The sequence below is a fragment of the Sebastes fasciatus genome, chromosome 18, assembly GCF_043250625.1.
Source record: "Sebastes fasciatus isolate fSebFas1 chromosome 18, fSebFas1.pri, whole genome shotgun sequence".
In the NCBI taxonomy this organism is placed as follows: Eukaryota; Metazoa; Chordata; class Actinopteri; order Perciformes; family Sebastidae; genus Sebastes; species Sebastes fasciatus.
This window is the reverse complement of record NC_133812.1, coordinates 29,457,696-29,468,320: the sequence shown is the minus strand read 5'-3', so window position 1 is coordinate 29,468,320 and position 10,625 is coordinate 29,457,696. Positions and strand designations below refer to the sequence as shown.

General features: G+C 42.7%; 1 protein-coding gene across 9 annotated transcripts in view; it reads left to right on the top strand.

Annotated features, from left to right (window-relative positions):
- Positions 1-10,625, top strand: part of hivep2a (HIVEP zinc finger 2a) — a 116,035-nt gene that overhangs the window by 23,542 nt on the left and 81,868 nt on the right. For 2 of the 9 annotated variants that reach the window (XM_074616662.1, XM_074616668.1), the window contains exon 1: positions 7,985-8,358. The exons of the other annotated variants lie outside the window; for them this stretch is intronic. The gene's annotated coding sequence lies outside the window, so the exon portion shown is untranslated. Of the gene's footprint in view, positions 1-7,984; positions 8,359-10,625 lie in introns of those variants that run through there. 9 annotated transcript variants of the gene reach the window in all.

The following is a 10,625-nucleotide window of genomic DNA, read 5'->3' as shown; positions in this document are numbered from 1 at the left end:
GAGAAAGAGAGAGAGAGACAGAGAGTGAGAGAGAGAGAGAGAGAGAGAGAGAGAGAGAGAGAGATAGAGGAGAGAGAGAGAGAGAGATAGAGAGAGAGATAGAGGAAGAGGGGAAGCAGAGATAGACAAATAGACGGAGATAGTTTTCACTGCTGGAATTAGGGACAGCTGGCCTGTGTGTGTGTGTGTGTGTGTGTGTGTGTGTGTTGGTATGGCTCGGTTGCGTAACACTCAACTGGGTCCCCCTGTGGCTCCGAGGCTAAAGTGGTCTCTCTCTCTCTCTTTCTCTGTCTCAATTAAAGTCAATGAAGCTTTATCGACGTGCCGTTGTGATGAAAGAGCATCAAACAGGTTAAAGCTCTTAATGGGAGACGATCAGTAGACGATCAATAAATCAATAAAGGCACAACGTTTAACTCCTGGAATATAATTCTAGTTTATATCACAATATTGGATGGATATTAAAAGCAACATGAATGACGTGATTATATTAGCTTATTTCTCAATAGAAACTCTGAAGAGTTATCAGTAGAGCTGCAACCATATTAATCCATTAATCGGTTTATTCGAGTCTTTTAAGAAGTCTAAATCCTCTGATTGCAGCTTCTTAAATGTGAATGTTGTCTGGTTTCTTTCCTCCTCTGTGACAGTAAACTGAATATCTTTGAGTTGAAGACAAAACAAGACGTTTGAGGACGTCGTCTTGAGCTTTGGGAAACACTGATCGACATGTTTCACCATCTATAAACCAAACAGCTACAAACTAATCTACAGATTCATCCACAGTGGAGATAATGGTTAGTTGCAGCCCTCCCTTTCAGAAGAGTTGATGTTGTTACAGGACAGATTGGTGTGTATTAATGTCCAGTTTAAGTTCAGGTGTTTGTCTTGGTGTTGTGTAGAGGAGCACCTTGTTTTAGGACCACGCTGTGTTTCCCATGGTGCTTTGCAGCAGCGGAAGTCTGCTGTGGAAAGAACACACTTCACATTTTCTCTGCTCCACTTCCAAAGATACTGGTTGTCTATAGCGGTGTGTGTGTGTGTGTGTGTGTGTGTGTGTGTGTGTGTGTGTGTGTGTGTGTGTGTGTGTGTGTGCGTGTGTGTGTGTGTGTGTAACACTCCACATGTGGGCACTTGCGTTTCGCCGTCCTCCGTTGTTTGCATGCAAGTGTGTGTACATGTGTGTATATCAATGTGTGTGTCAGTTAACCGATGAAATGCTGCTTTCTAACGAGGAGGACTTTAGTTTGATTGGTTTGTAAAATGAATAAGGAGAGACTAGACGACTGTACAGTAGATGACAGGTTGTGGATACAGGTCTTAGTCTGCTTGTAGTTTACACTAAACCTCTTGCTAGTTTCATGTATTGCATCTGGGTTGTATCTGGATACTGAAGACAACAAAACCCATCATCAATAACTTGTGATTGATTGTTAGATTGATGGAAACAAGGAGAAGGAAAGACAGAATATACTGTAAATCTACACAAATGAAGCTTCACTGGTCAGTCGGCACCTTCGTTCAGTCAACAGCCGTGGTCGGAGGCATTATGTTTTTCGGGTGATGAGATTGTGGACAGAGGTGGACGTAAACTGTAACTTGACTGGTTGACGGAGGCGTACATCCGTAGAGGTGGTAATTGTAGTTTTCTTTGGATTTGCACTTGATTTTGAAGTTTCATCGTCTGTAGTCGGCGCTCTTTTCTTTGTTTGTTCCACCACAGTTATGGTCCGTGTCCACAGGCTCCGTGCTTTCCACGCTCCCCATTCATTGTCTATGTAAGCAGCCGCGCAATGCATTCTGGTAGCGTGGCGTTGCGATTCGAGAGACTAGCTGTCACGACGCCCGCTCCTCATTTGCATAAAGTTGAGGGCTCGTCTACTTTATGTAAATCACGGCGTCCGACGCGTCTCGCCGCCTCTCCAAACTCCCGAGGATCTTTTAAAATAAATGTTGTTGATCCAAATTAAAGACAGATTCATCAACATGGATTATTTCTCGCATCAAATGTTTCCAGAAACACATTTCAGTGAACTATTTACGTGAAATAAGAGAAGAAAGTTTCCAAACGAGCCTCCAGACTGGTTCCGGTTTGAAAGCTGGGAGCAGCAGCCAACGGCGGGAAAGCGTTCGTCCAATCAGGAGCCGAGTGCCTTGTTTCTAGGGACAGCACACCAAGCGTCCAATGCTGGGAAGCGTCGCGTCCCCTCGCGATAAAAAACGCCCCTGTGGACACGTACCGTAACGGTTTACTCCCAACGCTAGCAGAACCCAGAAAAACCAGAACACCACTTCACACACAAGTGAGTTGAGGAGTGAGTCAGTTGCGTTAGCTGCGCCTACCCTCTCTGGCGGACCAACCACTACTAGGTGATGGAAAACGCGTCACTAACTGAGCGCCACAGACTCCCAGTTCATAATACTGGAAATGCGACGGCGTTCATCAGCGGACCATAAGATCAATCACCATTGAGATACCTCAACCGGCGATAGACATTTATTTATGACTTTAAATAACAGTTTGTGGGTTGGTTGGTGACATCGTGTCGTGTCACTGGGAGCAACTGAAAGCGATGTTTGGGATCGGGTCGAGCAACAACCAGACTGAACCAGGCTTACGGCGGGAGGATGGAAGGGAGACGGAAAAAGACCTGGAAATGCTGACAGAGAGGCATTTAAAGAGAGAAACAGATGGAGAAAGACGGAAAAAATAGGAAAAAGTAAAAGAAAGCAGTGAAGAAGAGTTCGGCCAGAAGAAAAGGAAGACATGGAGGATGAGAGATTGAATAAAAGAGTCAAAGAAAGGAGAGAGTAAAGGCGGAGACAGAAATAAAACACTTTTTGGAAGACAGAAAATAAAACGGCAGAGAGACAAAGACGGAGACGGAGCCCGGCTGGGGACGAGGATGAGACGCTTCTAGCCATATTTAATCATCAAATATTAATGCAGTAAAGATGGAATACAGGAAATTAATATTCCCCATTAACAAAGAAGGAGAGCCAGTAGGGGCTTGTAACGGCTGCCGAAGACAAACGGCCTCCATTCAGCGCTCTGATGACGGGATCCAAATCAGGTTACGCTCCACATCCTCCATCTGAACCTGAACGCCACACATCACCCACATCTTCCCCTTTTTCCTCTCGCAGGTTTTGTTTAAAGTCATAAAGCATCACTTCCTACTTTCTGTTTCAGTATGAGACAGTCAGGACGGAGACGTTTTCTATAGATGAAGTCTGAATGCTGCTTTCATTGTTACTGCAGTTTAACTTGTATCTGTTTCTCTTCCTCGGTTTACTCCAGACACAGAATGGTTAATGTTAGGATAGGTCATCAGGCATTGAGTCGGGTTACCTTCTAGTAAAGACCCCGATGGTGCTTTTCATTACGCTAACGTGTCTCCTCGCTTCCCTCGCTCACGCCAACGGAGGAGCCGAAGCTGCAAAACCACAAATCCTCAGTCTTAAGTGATGTCACTTACTTATGATATGCTTCATAACGGTGTGCCACATGTGGAGGTGCGGCATTATTGATTCACTTATGTATCGCGATATTTATGATTTTGAAATTGATTTTGGATTCTTTAACGCCATAATTTATATATCTGCTTCATCTGAGTCTCTGTGGAGGTAGAAGGAAGTTACCGCTTTTATTGTGGTAGTCTGAGTGACGTGACGTCATATCCGTTCTGTATCCGTCAACCAAAACAAAGCTCAGAGAGTCTAAAACGTTGGAGGGTCGTCGTGGATACGACCTGCACCCTCCCATGTTAAATCCAGCGTGGTAAACACTACACATCCAGTAAAGGATGGGAACACTTTGGGTTAGCAGAGCTAGACAGAGCAGAGCTAAAGCTGCATGCTAACTTCTAAAAAATGGCCAAAATATATCTGAAAATAATTTCGAACAAAAGCTAAAAAAAATCAGAAAAAAGCCAAAATATGTCTGAATAAAAGTCTGAAATATGTGCAAAACAAAGTCAGAAAAATGTCTGAAAAAAAAGTGCAAAAAAGTTAGCAGGAAACGTTATGGTATGGCGGTAACGTGGGGGTCAAGCCGGCCGTCGCTCTCGTCTCCGTGGTCAGAATATAAAATCACAATACTTTAAAATCACAATACATATCCAATCAGCACCCAGGTATGGTGATAGTATTGAATCGGGAGCTAGGTGAACTGTCCCAGTCCTGATGTTGAGGCCTTATGGGAGTTAAAATGAGGATGTGTTCAGGTGACAGTTGATGTCTCTCCTTCCTTCCTTCCTTCTCTCTCTCTCTCTATCTCTCTCTCTCTCTCTCTCTCTCCGTCGTCGTGCTGAGCGATCCTAACAAGGCGGATTATATATTTTCAGACTGAGAGCAATCCAGATATGATCGAGTATTTATGTAAGCCGCACTCTCACGGCTCAGATACATCCAGAGCTCTCGACTCAACAGCTGTTTCATAACCAGCAGCCTCTACTCCCAGTGTGTGTGTGTGTGTGTGTGTGTGTGTGTGTGTGTGTGTGTGTGTGTGTGTGTGTGTGTGTGTGTGTGTGTGTGTGTGTGTGTGTGTGTGTGTGTGTGTGTGTGTGTGTGTGGACGTTTACGACATAGTCAACAATAAAGTTCTGAATTATAAATGTCCAGCTAATGCTGAGGAGACGTCTAACTGTCCTCGTTAGGACAACCACATGTTGTCTCTCTATTTTAAAACCATTCTAATTAAATATAAGTGATAATAATATGAACTTTAAAGGTTTAAAGGTAAAAACATGCATTATACTAGAATATTAATAGACGGCAGGCTGCACATGTACATAATTCATAGTTGTGTGTGTGTGTTAATACATAATACATAGTATATACATCAGTGTTAAACCAGGCGCAGGCTGCACAGTGCTGAGGTCTGCAAATATACTGCATTACATATACTGTACACACACACACACACAGTATATCAACGCTGACCTGAGTGTGACCCGCTGTGAATGCATGAATATATGATTCGTATGAAATTCATATAAAATGCATTGATGTTTAGTATTCTCAGTGCACAACAGGACGCAGGGACACAGGGACGCCCGGTCCAACCCTGTCTCCTACTAAATAATCGGGCTACAAGCAGCGTCTGAAATTAGCACCCGCCACCCGCCGTCCGCCACATGTGGCTAAATTGAAAATCATCAGGATATCCGCCACCCTCTAAATGTGTGTGTGTCCATGACTGTGTGTTTTGTGCATGCATTATATGCATAAGTGTGTATCAAACACACTCAAGGACTGATATGACACAGTGCCTCTGGTTTCACAGTCTTCTACTGACCTACAGGTGGTGCTAATGTGCCAAGAACACACAGTAATACAGCAACACAGGCAGAGAAGAGGAAGAAGACTGTGAGATAGTAAACATGGAGGACAACAATGTAGGATTCAAACATGTTCTCTAAAATGATCTGTTTTATGAGGAAGGAAACGTGTTAAACGTTTCAGCATGTTAACATCAAGGACACACACACAATACATTCTGGGGAGTAACAGTGAATTAACTAGAACTTAAAGGGACTAGTTGTAACTTTCATGTCTTGTCAACAGCGACACCTGTGGCCGTGAAATCAACGAAAGTCAGCGTCGGGCTCGCGCTTGCTCGCTCTAAATATACCTGAACGAGCATCGCTCAACATAGTGAGGAGACACACGTCAGCTAAAAGCACAATATCACTCTATATTTCAGCTGCTTGGCAGTAATGTTAGCTGACCAGACCAAGGTCTCTCCATGAATCACTGCTGATCCTAGTGTTGGCTTTTCCTGCATCAGTGCAGGCTGAGGCAGCGGGGCTTTGCAGCGTGTCTCCCTGCTCTCTCCGCCCGCAGCCGGGAGAGCAGGGGAGACACCGGCACCCGGTCGGTAACGAGACGACAACGTAACTCTCTGCAGAGCCCCGTCACTTCACAAGACACGGGAAACCTCTGTTGGTCTGGAGGAGCTGCAGCAGTTATTTTCTGCACAAACATCCACTGAACATTCACTAGATATTCTCAGAGCTAAACTAACTCTCCTGCAGTGTGGAGTGAGCAGCATGCACGTCTAGAGGTGGAGCGAGCTGAGCGAGAACGCGCGCTGTCTGAGTGAAGGAGAGCAGGCAGAGGAGGAGAGGCACCGACCCAGTACATTTTACGCTTAGAAAGTTACAAACAGTCCCTTTAACTCCTGAACCAGGATTCAGGTGCACCTCAGTTTTAAATCCGGTTTGACTCCAGGTCTGTTTTGATTGGACTCAACAGGATTGAAGATGAGCAACACCTGCTCCGTCTCCATCACTGTGTCCGATGTGGCTTGATGGTGTTGATGGTGTTGTAGATACTTTAAGGCTGTTGCATCGTGGGTAGCAGGGAGCAGACTGCCTCCTCTGATTTCTCTGTCCTATGAATGCTCTTTGATCCAGGATACATCCCGTTCAGTGTGTGAGCAGCAGGACTGTGGCGTGTTGTCGGATGGACTCGGCTCTTTGTTTTCTGTAAATGAAACAGTGACATTGAGGTTAAAGTGCTGATTCCAGCTTTATTCTGAAGGAGTTTACATCCGTTAGTTAAAGAGGACAGACAGTTAGTGCACGTTGTTTGGTGTCAGACGGTGACAGACAGCTGGTATCTTCCCTGGTGATGCTCTACCAGACTCACTTCCTGTTTGTTTCCTTTTTACCTTCAGTCTTCAGCAGGTGAAGCGCTGAGGTCATGTGACTGAGGTCATGTGACTGATTTGAATAAATATCAATAACAATATGGCTGTTAAAAACTCCTTTTAGAATCCTTATCCCACTTCTTTAAATTGATATATATACACAGTAAACCACTGTTATTAAAACGTAGGTCTGTTCAGCTTCATGTGGAAATCACAAGTTTCATCACGATACAATATTATATATTATATTGATTCTTTGAACAACGATGCGATATTTGCTGATAAAACAATGTCTGCCACGATATGATTTTGATTTGATTAAATTCAGGGGCCTGCGATCAATATAAGCCGATATCATATGACTATTTAACACACATTTATATAAACCCACAAATAGAAACTAAAACATGATGTGACATGATTTTATTAGCGTGGGAAGGAGGTGCACTTGGATGGAACTGGTGACACAGACGTGCCGTGGGAATTTCAAAATTGCGACATATCTTAAAATCCAACTAAATAACTATGACTAAGTAATGTTTAAAGAATAAAAAGCTGCTTAAATGTGAATATTTTCTGGTTTCTTTCCTCCTCTGTGACGGTAAACTGAATATCTTTGAGTTGAAGACGTCATCTCAGGCTTTAGGAAACACTGATCCACATTTTTCACCATTTTCTGACATTTTATAGACAAAACAACTAATTGAGAAAATAATCGCCAGATTAATCGACAATGAAAATAATCATTAGTTGCAGCCCTAATTGGATCGTTGATCAGTTAATTGATATATCGATCAGATCAATGTGTCATATAAACAGGTCCTTTTGGGGTTTGTTTTGCTCGTCATGGTTAGAAATGTTCATTAAGATCTCTGGCATTTATCATTTATTCATGTGCTTATTTATCTGTGTATATATATATACGTATATATATATATATATATATATATACGTATATATATATGTATGTATGTGTATTTATGTGTTAAAATACACTATAATATCTATAGTATATCTGTTATACAGACACATTTGACTCCTTTTACTGAATCAAACTTTTCTCAATGCACGTGTGCATGAAAGTTTGCTTCTCATATGTGTTCTGCACATACAGTATGTCTACATACAGTGTAAGTGCATGTGTGTGTGTGTGTGTGTGTGTGTGTGTGTGCAAGTGCGTCCTTGCAAAAGTGCCATATGTGTTGGCCCGGCGCCTCCCCCCCAGCCGTGGCCCCTCCATCTATTTCTGGCTCTGCGTCACGCCTGGGCTTTACTCCTGTGGCAAGAGGAGTGTTTCTCTAGGGCTCCCACTCTGCTGTACACACACACACACACACACACACACACACACACACACACACACACTCTCACACACACTCTCACACACACACACACACACCTTCCGACACACACACATGCCTGCCTGCTGAACGAGTGAGCACGCTCAGATGTAAACACACAGAGTGACGGACGGACCGGAGAACGCATGGATGGACGGATGGATGGAAGGAAGGGTGCTGACCAACTGGACGTAATGGGAGTTTAAACTTGGAGAGCTCAAGTGTGTGTGAGTGTGTGTGTGTGACACACAGAGAAGTGTGTGAGAGGGTCGGCCGGTCGGTGTGTCTGTTACCGTGGCGATGGAAGGAGGGAGTGTGAACACAGAGGAATGCTTTCGGTGATAGAGAGGGAGAGCCGGCCAGGTTGGTTTACAGTCTATCTATCTGTCTATCTATCTATCTGTCTATCTATCTATCTATCTATCTATCTGTCTGTCTATCTATCTATCTATCTATCTATCTATCTATCTGTCTGTCTATCTATCTATCTATCTATCTATCTGTCTATCTATCTATCTATCTATCTATCTATCTGTCTGTCTATCTATCTATCTATCTATCTATCTATCTGTCTGTCTGTCTATCTATCTATCTATCTATCTATCTGTCTGTCTATCTATCTATCTATCTATCTATCTATCTATCTATCTATCTGTCTGTCTATCTATCTATCTATCTATCTATCTATCTGTCTATCTATCTATCTATCTCTATCTTTAGTCTTCTTTTCTTTTCATTCTTTGCGATGTTTTCTTTTTCTAAGTCTGTTAACGGGGTGCTTTCCTGTCTGTGTGTTTATGTGTGTCTGTGTGTTTATGTGTGTGTGTGTGTGTGTGTGTGTGTGTCTGGGTGTGTTTGTGTCTGTTGCAACCAAGCGGGGGGGATGTCCTCGTCCGCCGTTGTCGTGGCGATGCAGCAGCCGTGAATGACAGCGTGTGGTAATCGTATGTGTGTGACATAAAGCTACTTCATCAGAGACGCGTCTCTCTCTCTGTCTGCTTCTCTCTCTATTAGAGCTGTCAATCAATTACAATAGTTTTAAAACATTGATTTCAGTTCATATTGTTCTGACATGGAGCATATTCCTGTTTATATTTGTGTTGAAACTGGAGAACGTTTCTACATTAAAACATCTCAAACAAAAAACTCTGAAGCTAAAAACAAACGAGCGATAGAAAAACTGAAGCCAAAGAATCGGCCTTTCAAGAGTTTTGTGAAATCAAACCCACATATTTCTTTAAATAAATACATCACTGGAACACAGACAGAAGAAAACATGCTGGCAAACATCCTGGTTTGTGTTAAAATAATAACATCCAGGGCTGCCGGTCGATTCTGATCAATTGCACATTTGTTATCTGTTCTAAATGAACCTTAAAGGGAGATCAGTATTCAATCCTCTTATCAACATGGGAGTGGACGATATGCTGCTTTATGCTAAATGTATGTATATATTTATTATTAAACCCTCACAGGTACTGCATTTAGCATCAAAATATGACAGTTTTTCCTCGCCAAAATGTAGTTTTAGTAAGTTTGGAGCGTTATTTAACCTCCTTCATGACCAGCTAGTATACATGGTTGGTACCGATGGATTCCAACAAAGTATATTTAATATTCTACCATATTTATTTATCAATCTGTAATCAAAAACAGAGACCAACTGATTTTTCTGAGGAGTTGGAACTTCTTCTTTCTTGCGTACCATCCCAAAAACTTCCAGTAAGTAAATAGTACAGCTTGCTTGAAACCAGAGAGACGAAAGCACGAGCTGTTGATTGTAAAGCTCACTGCTGTGAGTGATAATTGAAGTCATCTCAGGCGAGCTTATCAATATTTAGTTTTAATTCAGATCCTCCCTCCTCCATCTTCTAACAGCTGGACTGTCACAGTTTAGAGAGACTTAGTAAAAGCTTATTGCACCTGTCATCAATAATAAACATTATAAATGTCATTTTAAAGTTACACAGTATGATCATATCTGTGTATAAACAATAACATGACTGCCGTCTTTGTGCCTCATCTAGATGATGTTGTGTTGAGTGTTGATGGAGCAGCTACAGTGTTAACGGAGCCTCGCTCTGATCCATCCAGACTCCATTCAGAAAACAAGCATTTTAACAGCTGTTTGCTTGTCGTCTTGCAGACAGACCTGACGAAGCATCAATTCAGATTTTTTACAAATAAACGTCGTGATGTAGTTATTTCGGCTTCACTTTGATCCGTTTATTACAATTACTTTACAGCAGAATCTCTCTTTATTGGGTTGATACCGCCGTGTGTCATCTATCTCTCTATCTCTACCGTCTCCCAGGTCGCTGTTGTTAACGGACACACTGGACAGCTGACTGTCTCACACGGCGGTGTCAGTTCCCTCCATTAACCGAGGGGTGCCACCGCAACACACACACACACACACACACACACACACACACACACACACACACACACACACAGCCTTGAGAACAGGGATTTACTGATTTACAAGAAAACAGGATGAACTGTGTGTGATTGTATTTATGTTTTATGTCCTCGCTGCTACTACTGCTGCTGGGACCTCCCTATAACAAGTTACTCTAGGACACACACACACACACACACACACACACACACACACACACACACACACA